This window comes from Caretta caretta, chromosome 11, assembly GCF_965140235.1.
Source record: "Caretta caretta isolate rCarCar2 chromosome 11, rCarCar1.hap1, whole genome shotgun sequence".
Taxonomy (NCBI): domain Eukaryota; kingdom Metazoa; phylum Chordata; order Testudines; family Cheloniidae; genus Caretta; species Caretta caretta.
Genome location: NC_134216.1, coordinates 72,707,233 through 72,722,247, shown reverse-complemented (window position 1 = coordinate 72,722,247; position 15,015 = coordinate 72,707,233).

The window sequence follows — 15,015 nt, the reverse complement described above, 5'->3', positions numbered from 1 at the left end:
CACACGACCCCATAGGATGCTTTATTGCTCATAAAGTTACCAACTGTCCTGCATTCAGGATGTCCCCATTGACTCCTCATTAACGATCTCTGACCAGTGTAGGCCTCTAGACAATGTCCTTAATGTAGCACATGGTACATAAGGGATGTCTCTGTCCCAGGACTCCCATGGGCCAGATTCTCCATTGTGCCATTCCTCTGCTTGGCACAGGGGGCTTTAATCCAACCTAGTTCACCCCCTCTTTTGGTTCCTGCTCAGTCCCTAGCTCAACTTAGAAAAATGCTGGCTTGTAAGGGCCAGACATCAAAAATAGCCACAGCATGCTGGAGGTAGCTACCCCTTCCCACATTAAGAACTGCTGGGGGCAGGATGGAGTCCTTGCAGCCTCTCCACCACCTAGGGAACCCAGTGAAGCCAGCAGAATCCCACCAATGGGGAGAGGAAAGGGAACACGGGGAAAGTTGGGGATTGGTCCTGCTTTGAGCAGGGGGTTGGACTAGATGACCACCTGAGGTCCCTTCCAACCCTGATATTCTATGACACAGTTCAGCACTTACTGTGCTGACTCAGCTAAGTTAAAGCGTGTGAGGAAAATGTGCCAGACTTAGCTATTGTATCATAGAATATCAGGGTTGGAATGGCCCTCAAGAGGTCACCTAGTCCAGCCCTCCTATGCTGCAGCAGGATTGAGTCTATGCAGACCATCTTTTTATCCGTTTTTTTTGTCTTCCCTCCTTCTCCTCCCTCTGCCACCCCTGATGCTCCATGGGAGTCTAAAATCCGCTCCTGTCAGTGCCTTATGGGTGTGGCTCCCAAATGTGTGGGTGGTTTCCATACACAGGTGATAGCGGGTGTCAAAACCAACTCCACCAGGAACCGACTTAATTGTCCCCTTGTGTGGCCAGGCTCAACTGAGTTGAAAAATGTTTTAACAAAGCTCCATGACACAGCCCCTCTGCAGGCATTATGGTTCCTGGCAGGGAAGGAAGACAATGCATCTGCAGCGGGGAATGATGGTGCAGTACCTGAAAAAGAGGTTATTTAGCCACTAAGGCTACATCTACACAGGGATAAAAAAAACCTATGGCTGACCCAGGTCAGCTGATTCAGGCTCGCAGGGCTTGGGCTGCGGGGCTAAACATCTGTCTCAGTCTCTCTGGGACCTGTGAGGAGGAAGGTTCCAAACCCCAGGCTCCAGTACGAGCCAGAACATCTACACAGCGATTTTTAGCCCCAGAGCCTGAGTGTCTCAGTTAGCTGACCCGGGCCAGTCATGGGCATACTATGGGTCTCTGTTCCCTGTGTAGACGTACTATAAAATGTTCGCACCCAACTAATGGAAAGGGACAATCCAGAGCCGCCTGACACCAGTTTTAAATACCGCAGCAGAAAATAAGTGACCCCATTCAGTAATTGATGTTCCTCAGTAGAATCACTTTGAAATTCTACCTGCTTGTGCTCCAGAAAGGTCTTTGCTTTTACAGAGAATTTTTCTTTCCTTTCCCTTTGCTATTCCCAGGTCTCAGACTGCATGGTTTACCCTGGTTAAAATGCTTCTTTGCCCCAAGAACATTGGGATAGTACTGGAAGAGAAGTTATCTAGCTAAGACTCTTGTAAGGGCTGCCCATATCCATCCTATCTGAATATCTCATGAGCTGTACCATATTTACCCTCCCAGCACACATGTGAATTAGGGCCCTGCTATTATTCCTATTGTACAGATGGAGAACTGAGGCACAGAGGGACTACGTGACTTGCCCAGGCTCCCACTTCAAATCACAGCAGAGCAGGGAATCAAACATGGCTCTCGAGTCCTAGGCTTGTGTGCTATCTATTGAACCATCCTTCCTTCAGCTTCTTGTCTCTCTTAAAGTGCGTGAGGAAAATGTGCCAAAGAGACAAGGAAGCAAAATAAGCTAGAAAAGCAACAAGGAATGCATCAGAGAAGCAACCGGTCAGCATGCAGGTGGCATTCCAACCCACAGGAGACATAATTCCAAGAAAGCTGCATGGAGAACTGGACTGGAACAGGTGTGGAGTGCTCACTACAGGAAGGAGCAGGGAGAGAGCATTGCTTCCTCCAAAGGAGCAGTGGATGGGGGAGCTGCCTTTTCCATTAACTCCTAACTGGTCCTCTCTGGGGTGCTTCTGCTGAAGGGGAGGGATGAGGTCTTGGCATTAATGTGTCCCACTGGCAACCCTTGCGTTGGTCTAGCCCCTCAGGGGGCAGAGTGCATCAAAGGCTGAGCAGACGGGTGCAGGTTTTATTGAATGACGGCAGATCAATGCTTTGGACTGTTAAAAGCATAAACACACCCAGCAATTCTCTCTTGTACAGTGGTGCTGACACAAGACACCAAAGGCGGAGGCTAGGCCAGACTGGCTGTGGGTGGGAAATAGAGGTGTGTCATCAGGGCAGGGGTTGTGCTGATTACAGCTGGACAAACGTCAGTCACAGACAGGAGAGCTGCAAAGAAGAAACTCTGAGCTGAGTAAGGATCAGCACAGGAGAAAGCTTTAATTGCCCCAAGAGAACTGTCCTCTTTTCCACCGCCAGCCAGGCTGGGTTTACCAAAGGAGCTTGCTGGTTGTAAAAAAGCCTGTGACTTTAGCCGTATTTATTACCATTGTTATACCAATAAAATAAAAACCAGCAGGATCTTATTAAAGGGAATAAGGCAAAATGCCACATTTACTGTGAATACAGAAAGAATCATAGTAAGCAGTTAGTTATAGCCATAACATTCCATTCAATTTCATATTTATTCACACATTCATTCATTCATACACACACAGGTTCTGCAAGGTTGTTATCATAGTTACCAGCCTTAGAGTTGCTCATGCCAAGCCACTGGCCAAGTGGCCTGGACACAAGGAGGGAGCAGGGCCTTGTCAGATGCTCATCTGATGCTCCTGGAAGTTGGTTTGCAGAATCAGACCCCAAAGTTCTTCGGTTCTCTCATTCTTGAGGCTGTTGGGTGGATTCCAGTCTGCCCTCTGGGGGTCCTCTGGTTGTTTCCACTTGACGCCTTCTTCAGCCGATCAACACTGGATTCTTAGGCTGGCACCTCCCTGATCATTCATTTATTATCCACACCAAGCATCCATCCACATACATCCTCTATATTTTAATCACAATTGTTAACAAAGCGAGATAATTACAACAAAAGGGCAGGGAGTCTCTGGGTGCTGTTTCTGTTGTTACAAAGTATCACTTTGAGTCTCTCTCTCTCTGTGAGTAGTTGTTGTTACAAAGCATTGCTTTGAGAACAGACTGTGTCTTAGGCTGTACTAACACAATTAGCAGCTTGCAAGTTTCACACAGAGAGGGAGAGAAACAGTAAAAACAAGAGTCAAAAAACCAAGAGAGCTCTTAATTAGTAATACCCTGAAATTTAAACTACGAGGAATCAAACTCATTTGTAATTTTAATACAGAACTTCTTTAATATGATCCAACACCATGACTCTGCCATATATATTTGTAACAACCTCCAGCTGTAACTCAGGAATCAAACAGTTTACGCAGGAGCAGAGAAACAGCAGCAGGAGAAGCCTACATTATACGGGGGCAGGGAACTGTGACCCTTTCATGCCTTTCCAGGGGGCTGGTTATGAACACCTGCCCTCCAGAACTAAACCCAGGACATTCCTCTGGTGCCCCACCCTGGAAGGAACCCAGAAGCCAAGTGGCGTTTCAGAAGGAGAGGGGAGCAGTGTGGGGTCTGTATTAAATTAGAGGCTGGGGCGTTTTAAAACAGAAGATGGGGATTAGGATCAGCCCTATTCAAGAGCCATTAACAACGGGTCCTCTTCTTATATGATCACATCAAATGGGATGGAGAGTTTTGTCCACTTACACACAGAACAGGGCTTGGGGGAACAGCCCAGGATGGATCAAAGCAGAGGAAACCTGACATTGCCCTAGTAGAGGCAATAAGCCTAATGTAAAGGTGGAGTAAAATGGGCCTATGACAGACAAAATTCAGGGGGTACTTTATAGCCAGGTTGCAGGGGGGTGAATGATGACACAAGATGCAGGGCAGTGAACACCACCACCACCAGCTTTTATCTAGCACTTTACACGCATAGATCATCCAGTGGTCCCCAGTCAGAGAGGCAGTATTTCACGCCTGCTTTGCACAGCTGGCAGGCAGGAAACTGAGGCACAGGGAGGTGAAGAGACTTGCCCAAGGTCACCCAAGCAGGCCAGGTGAGAGTTGGGATGAGCACCCACAACTCCTGACTCCCAGCCCAGTGCCCATTCCACTAAACTATACTCCCCGCTCCTGCCCCACTGCTGGCAGTAATGAGTGTAGCATATACAAAATGCACAGGGCAAGATTTGGATGGGATGAGCTACCTAGGCCCACTCCGCAAGTGGACGCCCCCATCAACAGGACAACCTGCTGCAAGTCAGGGGAGGCAAAAGCAGGTTCACTCTACTGTTTGGTTGGTGGCTCCTTATCTGGCCACTGCTTCTTACCCACTGGAGGCTACCTGCAGACTCAGGCAGATGGCATCATGTGAGCTTATGCTCGCTTCACATTTGTGAACTTCTGCTGTAAACATAACTAGACTCATCTCTTTTTTAAAATGAAAGTGCAGATGTTGCTCCCATCACACACTGTGGGAGCTGGGGGCCTGGCACCTGAATGTCCTGTGGAATTGAGCCCTGGCCAAGTGGGCAGAAAGGAGAAGTACAATAAGAAGCAGGGGTGGGGGGCTTTATCTTACACCCTGGTGCCAGCTGCTTTGCCCTCCACAGCCTGAATGCTGGCCTCTGCTGTGCCATGGGCCTTCTGACTTTCAAAGACACAAGTCACCTGGGGGCACTGTTCTCAGTAGGAATGCAGCAGGGGAGGGCGGCAGCAAGGCTTTTGGGTGCGGGAAAGAGCTGGTGGGCAGAGTAAAGCACTGCAATGAAGGCAGGGCTGTGGTTTGGTGGGTGGGTGGTACTTGTCTGAGGAGGCAGAGCCAGGGTTTAGAAGGAAGTAGGGAGGTTTGGGATGGATGGGACCTTATGGAGTTGACAGATCCTGGACTTCCCCTATTTTTCACTCATGCTAGCAGCAGAGCATAGTAATAACATGATCCAGTGATTTTCATCCATAGATCTCAAAGCACTTTATCAAGGTGGTCAGTATCATTATCACAGCTGGTGAAACTGAGGCACAGGGAGGGGCTGTAACTTGCCCAAGGTCACCCAGAAAAAGTCACTGGCAGAGGTGGGACTAGAGCCAGGTCACCTGAGTATTAGTTCAGTGTTCTATCCCCAGGCCATGCTACCTGCCCCCTAGTAGACATGAGATACCTAATACCTGTACTTAATACTGTTTTTCACACTCCAGCTGATGGGTGCCTTATTTATTACCAGCTGGTACTGGGTCTGTGCCTGCTTTCCCCAGTGCCAGACACCCTGGCCACAGCTGCTGGCACATACTCTCTGCAGGAGCAAGTTCCTGTGCTCTGTGCGGATGCTGGTGCAAGTGACCTGTTCATTCTCACCCTCTCCAGTGTGTTTGGAGTTGCCTGGAGCACCTGGCCCTTATAGCCATCACAGCCCCCACAGCATGGCTCCTGGAAGGCACAATCAGTGTCTGACCCCTGCCACCCTCTGTCACTGACCCTGCCCAGAAGGACTCTGCTGCTTGCTCGTGTTCATGCCCCTGGCCTGGGTGGATTCCACCCTGTGGTAGGTGGCCATGGGCTGCACCCTCAGTGGAATGGGTTTTCCAAGTGAAATCCCAAGAATCCTGTGCCCTCATTTCAGTAGAAATCAGCCAACCCCCTCCAGCCATCCACAAGCTTCCTGTTACACACAGGACGTTTGGAGCACACAGCTGGCAGGATGCCTGTGAGTGACTCTGGGCACATTTCATACAATGTTGCCACTTATTATTTTCTTGTGCAAATGGGGATAAAGAGGCCCTGGGCTGGATATCGCAGGCTCCACACAGGACTAGCACACACAAGAGAGAGTCTGCCTCCTCATCTCAATTCCTTTCGCTCAACACCAGCTAAGCCAAAAAATAGATAAAGGTGCTTTATTTAAAAAAGCAGACTCAGTGCTCCAGTGAAATGATTGTGGATCAACAGGAGCATTAGGTCAATGATCAGCAATAAGAATCCTGGCAGAGGGACTGAGCGGCGGAGAGGGAGATACACACTCGAGATGACTCACTCTGCTTTTCCTGTATTAAAATGAATGAATAGCGAAAAAGCCACGCTGGCCCTGTTCTCTCTTTGCCCAGTTTCTTCAGCGGCTCAAAGACAATCCTTCAACAGCTGAAAAGTTCCAGTTAGCAGCTTTCAAAGGGATGTGACGAACACACACAGGATGTGGGTAACAGGCTTCCTGGTGGCATCAGGCAGGTTCTAGTAATGTTCAGCTTTCCACTGTACCTTTCAGAGCAAGCGTAGCTTGTCTGCAATGTGTCTCTGGTGGCTCAGGAAGCAGCTTCCTTTGTGGCACCGTGCAGCTGGATTTCTCAGCTTTGCTACCCATTCATTTCTGAAAATGATAAGTTACCTGTGTTGGCTCCTTTGCCACTGAGGCTGCTTGTAGGGAAAAATAAAAATGAAGAGGGAGGGAGACAGAGAGCCTGAAAGCCTGTGTGTGGGAGACTTGGTGTTGGGGCTCTGTCCCTGACTTCCCGAGCTTGCCAGGAGGGTTTTGCCTTGCAGTGTCCCAGCTGGTCAAAGAAGAAACAGCATTACTGAGTTCCAAAGGGACTTCTGGCCTCTGGTGTTCAGCAGGAAGGATGGGGGCTAGGAGAGTCATGCTGTAACTAGAGATTTAAAGGTCTCTATCAAGGATACTCCCACAGGCTGCCTAGAAGTGGGTACCCAAAGCACCTTCACATCATTGCTTCAGGCACTGCTCTGTGGGGCGTATCCCCATTGCCTTAAGTGGCATGGATGCTAGGACTGACCACAACCTGATTGTGAGCCCACTTGTGGACAGGATTTCCCCATCTCCACCAGGCGCAAAGCGGTGTTAAACACAGGGCTCATTAACATCCTTTCTTACAGACTACCTTTTCCCGGTACAGACCTGGCCCCTGTTAGTTTCCACCCTGTTCAGTGACCACAGCGGTTAGTTCACAGGAACGGTGTGTCATTTACCATCTCACCCCTTGTTTGGTTGGATGAACCTTGCTCAAAAATCAGGTGCTGGGGGAAGTCCTCTTCGCAGGCTGATGGGAAATCATGAATGCTGACAGTGTGCCATGCATAAATCTACAGCTCAATAAGAGAGCCAAAGGGCCTGGTGCCTTTGACACATTAGACCAGTGACAGGTACAGAACCAGTTTATAGCAAGGGTTAAACTCCATATTTTCTGGGGAAGCCGGTGGCAGTCTGGGGGAAGAGCTAGGATGACTCATGCTGCCCCAGTTCTAGAATGAAATTCATAGACTTGAAGGCCAGGAGAGACCTGAGTGATCATCAAAGCCTGCACCCCAAGCCAGAGGCTTCCACTCAGGTACTCCTGCCTGCTAGCTGAGCTGGAGCAGCTCTTTTCAAAGGACAGCTCATCTTGATTTAAAGATCCTTAGTGGTGAAGAACCCTGTGATGTTGCACTCTATATGATTTTATAAAATATGTTTGTCAAGGTTCCTCCCCCACTCTGAACTCTAGGATACAGATGTGGGGACCTGCATGAAAACCTCCTAAGCTTACTTTTACCAGCTTAGGTTAAAACTTCCCCAAGGTACAAATTAATTTTATCCTTTGTCCCTGGATCTCCACTGCCACCACCAAACTCTAACTGGGTTTACTGGGAAATGTAGTTTGGACATGTCTTTCCCCCCCAAAATCCTCCCAACCCTTGCACCCCACTTCCTAGGGAAGGTTTGGTAAAAATCCTCACCAATTTGCATAGGTGACCACAAACCCAAACCCTTGGATCTGAGAACAATGAAAAAGCATTCAGTTTTCTTACAAGAAGACTTTTAATAGAAGTAAAGAAATCACCTCTGTAAAATCAGGATGGTAGATACCTTACAGGGTAATTAGATTCAAAACATAGAGAATCCCTCTAGGCAAAACCTTAAGTTACAAAAAGGACACACAGACAGGAATAGTCATTCTGTTCAGCACAGTTCTTTTCTCAGCCATTTAACAAAATCATAATCTAACACATACCTAGCTAGATTACTTACTAAAGTTCTAAGACTCCATTCCTGGTCTATCCCCAGCAAAAGCAGCATACAGATAGACACAGACCCTTTGTTTCTCTCCCTCCTCCCAGCTTTTGAAAGTATCTTGTCTCCTCATTGGTCATTTTGGTCAGGTGCCAGCGAGGTTACCTTTGGCTTCTTAACCCTTTACAGGTGAGAGGATTTTTCCTCTGGCCAGGAGGGATTTTAAAGGGGTTTACCCTTCCCTTTATATTTATGACAATGCTAATGAGTGTGAATATGATGTAACTGGGATATGCTTCATGCAAAAGGTCTCTTGTAAGGTATCATTACAAAGCTTATAATCTACTGAGTGTAGTCATCCCATCTGTATAAATGTATCAGTTGTGTATCTGAAACTAGAAATATGAAATATAACTCTGAGGTCCTATTGTAGTTATGCAAAGTGTGGACCATTAATGGTGGTTTGGAATCTGAATGGCTCCCACTAACCAGGACAATTGACTGTAGATGGCTCTGTTTTACTTGTAAGTCTTCCTGTATACCTGTGGGCTGGCAAGTGGGTAATGATGTCTTACAGTGACATGTGATCATGTCACCTGACCTGGAATCCATCTTTAACCTTCCATTAAGAAGGAGGGGTGGGAACCCAGAGGGACAAAGGATTCCCATCTTATGCAAAAGATTTATAAGTGGGTGGAACAGAACTAGGGGGAGGCCATCATGAGAAATCCCCTAGCTACCACCTGAGCTGGAACAAGGGCTGTACCAGGGGAAAGGATTTTGTCCAAAGTAGGAAGGCATCCAGTCTGTGAAAGAAGCTTATTGAAACATCTCTGAGGGTGAGATTTTATCTGTATTCAGTTTTATTACTGGACTAGACTTAGACTTGCGTGTTTTACTTTATTTTGCTTGGTAATTCACTTTGTTCTGTCTGTTACTACTTGGAACCACTTAAATCCTACTTTCTGTATTTAATAAAATCACTTTTTGCTTATTAATTAACCCAGAGTATGTCTTAATACTTGGGGGGGGGGGGCAAACAGCTGTGCATATCTCTCTATCAGTGTTATAGAGGGTGAACAATTTATGAGTTTACCCTGTATAAGGTTTATACAAGGTAAAACGGATTTATTTGCAGTTTGGACCTCAATGGGAGTTGGGCATTTGAGTGTTAAAGGCAGGAATACTTCTTATGTTACTTTCAGCTAAGTCTGCAGCTTTGGGGCACGTGGTTCAGACCCTGGGTCTTTGTTGGAGCAGACTGGCGTGTCTGGCTCAACCAGGCAGGGTGCTGGAGTCCCAAGCTGGCAGGGAAAGCAGGGGCAGGAGTAGTCTTGGTGCATTAGGTGGCAGTCCCAAGGGGGTTTCTGTGATCCAACCCATCACAGATGCCCCTTGCTAACCCGTGCCAGTGGGCAGAGACCTGTTGAATTTAGGTCGTCACTCCATTGACACAGCTGTGTTGCTCAAGAGTGTGACAAGAGTGAGGTAAGGTGATCTAACCCCGTTCTCTTGAACTAGGTACCACTGCTCGGCGGGAGTGGAGTACCTACATCAACGGAAAAACCCCTTCCGACACTCAAGCACTGCGGTGCCGCTGCAGCTCCATACTGTAGCCATCACCTTAGAGGAAATAAAGGGCTCAAAGAGTCAAAAGTGTTAATGTGATCCTGAACCTGTCCAATATTAACCACGGTTTGGGGTTTGGTACCCAGAGCCCTCAGCCTGCTTAGTGCCATGGCCTGGCAAACTTGGACCAGCATCGAGCTGTTTAGGGCTGTGCTTTTACCTGCCTTTCTGGCACAGGCTTACAGTGGTGTTGCGGAATATTCAGTGGCGTCTGGCTCAGCCTTATTAACAGACTCTTATTAGACAGAAGGCAAAAGGACAGAGATAGGAAAGAGAAGAAATTAGGTGGGGAAGGGAAAGACCACACTGGGCAGGTGTTCTGTTTTGACTGCAATTCCCTGTTGTTCTGTGGACTTCAGGACAAATAACGTGGCTGCCATTCATTTGGATTTTGGAAACTCCATGGGAAGGTTCTGGTGGAATTTTCCCTGTGTCTGGATCCTACCTGATTGCAACAGGAGGAGTTTCTGGGGGCCGATATGATGCACTTTCCAAAGCCCATTGACAGTATTTCCATGGGCCTCAGTGGGCCCTTAGTTAACAGAATGGCAGATGAAATCCATCATAGAGAAAACCTGGTAATGAATACGGGAAGGAACAAGTTGCTCTGCTCTGACATGTTGCTGAGTTCTAAATTAACTGTCACCACTCCAGTGCAGGCAGCTCAATGAAAACCTCTGTTCAATGAGTAGCAGCTGCAACGGACAGACAGGCTGCTTGGCTAGATCAGGAAAGAGAGAGTTTTGTTGTGAGTAGGACAAATGTCATTGAAACAGGTGGGCATGACAGCCGCCCTCCTTTGGAGGTAAATGTAAAACAATCGGGGACAGCCACGCTCATTGTTGTAGTATCGGAGCACCAAAACCCAGGTATATGTCATTGCCCGAAAGAGAAGGTGCGTGCGAGTCTGTTCAGGAATTAGAACTATATGGACAAAGGGTTTTTGCTGGGCATTGTTTGGTGGAGAGGTGTGTGTGTGGTAGAGGGCAGGAGAAAACACAGGAGAACACGGAATGGCGAGAAGAAGCTCCAGACACAGCCTGAACAAGCACTTTTTGGGCTGAGTGCTGGCTGGAGAGGGGCTTGGAACTGTAAGCAAAGAAACTATCTCCCATTGTTTGAGCCCTGCTGTGATAAGGGAAACCAGACTGGGTGGACATTCTTTCTAAATAAACAGGAATATGCCAGAGATACCTGACTCCACCATCAATTCTTCCTTGTAACAGAAAGAATCCACAGGGCCCTGAACTTTGGCTAGTCACTAAGGTCAAAAGGGGGTGACAGACTAATACAAAAAACATTCCCATGCCATTGCATAAACCAATGGTACCATGTTGAATTGTGTAGCTCCCTATTAAAGAGACATGGAAGCGGTAGAAAAAACACCAGAGAAGGGGAACCAAAAAAGACAAGTTTGGAAAAATCTTGTCTATGAGGAGAGAAGGGAGGGAGGGATAGCTCAGTGGTTTGAGCATTGGCCTGCTAAACCCAGGCTTGTGAGTTCAATCCTTGAGGGGGCCATTTGGGATCTGGGGCAAAAATTGGGGATTGGTCCTGCTTTGAGCAGGGGGTTGGACTAGATGACCTCCTGAGGTCCCTTCCAACCCTGATATTCTATGAGAATAAAAATATTCTATTTCATTTAGATGAGACAATAAATAGTAACATGGTAGAGCTGTATACATCAAAGAGGACAGGAAAACAACAAAGGCTAAGGCACTGGACTGTGAATCAGGACAGCTGAGTTCTATTCCAGCTCTGCTGCTGACTTGCGGTATAACTGTGGGTAGGTCTCTGTATCCCTTCCCACCCTATGCCTGCCATGTCTATTTAGATTCTAAGCTCTTTGAGACAGGGACCATCCCTCAGAATGTGTGTGTATATAAGGACAATTGGATGGGGCCTCTAGGCACTACCATAATACAGACAATTGTGGTCAGTTAGCTACTCCTGTTCACATTCTCATAATGTGAGAGCAAGAAGGCAACCACTGTAATTAAACTTAAAATTTAAATATAACACCATTAAAAGGAGATACTTTATACAATGCATAATTTGCCTGTGAAACTCACTGCTAGAAGATACCATGGAGGTAAACTTTAGTCGGATAAAGAAACCCTTATTCATGCTTGTGAAAGTTTTCTGTTTTGAAGACTTTAATAGCAAATTTCAGTTGGGTTATTTTGATTTGGGACAGTAACATATTGGAGACTAGAGATTTATTTTTTTAACTCATTTCTCTCAATGCTGCAACTAAAGTTGAGCAAAGCTTTTCAACCAAGACTTTTTGGGGAGACTGAAAAAGTCAGATTAGTCGATGACAAAACATTGGTGGACTCAGCACAACAAAGTCATCGTCTTAGCCTATGTGCAAGGTGCCTCAGGTGGCCCGTAACCGGGAGCCATCACCGAACGTGGTCCGCTAGTTGGAGCGTCAGCTCCCTGGCACTGACGGGGAGCACAGTATGAGCGCTGAGCAATGCCCCGCAACACAAAGTCACAAAAAGTTGTTTCAGCTGGAAAAAGGAAAGAAAAAAAACCAGTTTCATTTTGACATTTTAAAAACAAAATGTTTTGATTCAAAACTTGGTTTCAAAATTTCCTTTAATGTTAGTTTTAGAAAATTTAAAATGTTGGAAATGGACATAAACTTTTTTTTTAGACATTTTTTGACTCTCTCCAGCTAAAGGGAATGGAAACCCAGGCTGTCATTAACATGAAAGCATTACTTAATACTTTACATTTCAAATGCTTTAACTGTTCTTCCTTTGCTTCTGTACCTTTAATAAAAGGTTAAATATTATGTCTAATAGTGTTCTTGCCATGGTATTAGGCAGGCTGGGATCTCTGTACATCAAACCTCAGACCTTATTTAACGCTGTTGAATGTCAGACAGTAACTGGGTTTTGGCCCTTATATTACATCTAACAATACAGCATTTTCTAGGGATTTTAGAGATGGAGCTATCATGCTGAAGTAACATTTGCAGACAGGCAACACTCTGTACTAGGGATAATACTGCTGTTCCAAAGGAGTTCCTTGTTCAGCGTTAGAAGAAAGTGACTTTATAGCAGTGGCAGGGAAGCCGATCAGTAGGTTAGACATAGTCACCCCTATCCCCTCTTCAAAGTACACCCCCTGCCTTTCCCTATTGAACTCACTCTGCCAACAGATATTTTCCAGAGACCTTTTGATCACAGAAGCTTCTCTCCTGCTAGGAAAAGTGCCTCCTGCTGCTAGCAAGAACTAATAGGGACACATCGGTGACTAACAAAAGAAAGCTTGTAGCACAGGGAGGAGGAACTTGTTACTCCTGTCTTCTGCTAATTAAGTCACCATTATACATGGATTGCTGGGAGCAAGAAAGGAAGGGAGTGCTCTTCATCTGTGCAGAGGATGTCACCAAGCATCCTAGCTAACATCACATTAAACACATCGTGTCATCTAGGACCTTTTGTCAGCATCAGCCTAGCAAGGAAGAACTCAACTGAGACAAGCAACGCTTAGCCGAGTGAAAGCATGGATTGGGGGGGAGGGGAGATAAAAAGAGGGGTGCTCGCTTTGAAAGCTGGCTTTTCAAGAAGGCAGTAGGAATTAGCATTCATTGGTTCAGTTTCAGGGGCTGGCTCAGGATGGAAAAGCAACAAACTCCAATGCACGTTGACCAAGGAATGCCACAACATAGCAGGTGTGCACATGGTTGCCATAAGCTTTGGTGGTGTGATCTGATTGCCAGTGATGGACATAAACCAAATATCTTGCCAGACAGTCTTAAGCTAGCTAGTGATGGCTCTGGGTGGCTCTGTCGTCATGATGATGATGATGATGATGAGGAATCACTAGCACCCTCTCCACCTCTCCTTTCCTATCACTAACTCTGTTTGTGACAGTGATGTAAGCACATTCTCTGGCATCTCCATGACAACCCGCTGTGGTGTGACAATGGTAAGTCCCTCTCTTCTTACGCTCATCAAGGAATTCTATTAGAGCAATATTATCCCGAAAACAACTCTGCCTTTCTCTCTCCTTCGCTGAAGAGCTTCAGCCTAGGTCTTTCCCCAGCAGTGCCCTGGCCAAAGTGCATGTTCTGTGTATTCTCCGGGCTTGTATTCACCCATTCCATGGCAGTCCCCATCCCAAGATGGCTGTGTGTGCCAGCTGTGACTCACTGGCTGGAGCTAGGTATAGAAGCCACACCACCCAGACTTTGTGAGCTGCCTTAACCCTCTGAGGTGGTAGAGGAGCAAGAATTTCCTGAGGAGCCTGCGTAGAGATTGGGGCCCTTAGCAACATTCTCCCTACTATGGGATGAGAAATGGAGATGTAATGCTGATGACCTTGGGTGGGTCATGGGCAGCAGGGATTGAACCTGGGACCTTTTTATTTGAATGCATGAACCTCTACTGCCTGTGTGAAAAGATGTTGCTCTGTTAGCCAAGGCTGTAGCAGGATCATCAATCTCTATCTGGCCTACCCACCACTAGAGGGAGACAGAGTGCCACACAGAGTAGGCATGGCTTACAGAGAATTCCCCTAAGAGCTGCCTACGAAGGGAAATCTATCATGCAGAGACTTTGGTGGCAGACCGGGAGTATGACTTTCCCATCACAGATGCTGAGAAAACAAGGGAGCACTGGGATTGCTACCTGGTGCTGGGCCTTACAGTTGGAGCGTCACCCTTCTAGCTGCTAGCAGTGATAAGAAACTTATCTTCTCCCCTAACCAGAGCCTCCTGGTGGGACTTCATTACCTACTCCCTTCTCCATCCTCCACTTATTAATTTCTGTGTGAAAGAGCCCTAAGCAGCAACAGAGGCACAGTAGCTGCCTGCAAGCTCAGGAAGTCAGCACCCTGAAGCTGCTTTAACTTACCATGGGAGCCAGACCAGCCTCCAGCAGCCCCAGGGAACAGGGCAACATAAAGGTGACACGGCCATTTTTCCCTCATACTCCGCCACTGGGTCCAGCACTGAGCAGCCAAAGCTGAGGATTAAGTCCTTGGGGTCCTGTTACTAAGCCTGCCAATGAAGATTGCCCGTGATGATGATTTTTTGTGGTGGTGGGGGAAATCAAACAACTAGCAATAAAATAGCAGGATAAAGGAAACAGGAGCTCCTATCAGATGGGTCCCCAAGCAGCTGTGAGAACAACGTTATAGAACTCCCGGCCTGATCTGCGGTCACAATGGGAAGACACAAAAGGCTCCGAAGCCCATTACCAATCCCCGAGAGGTCAAGA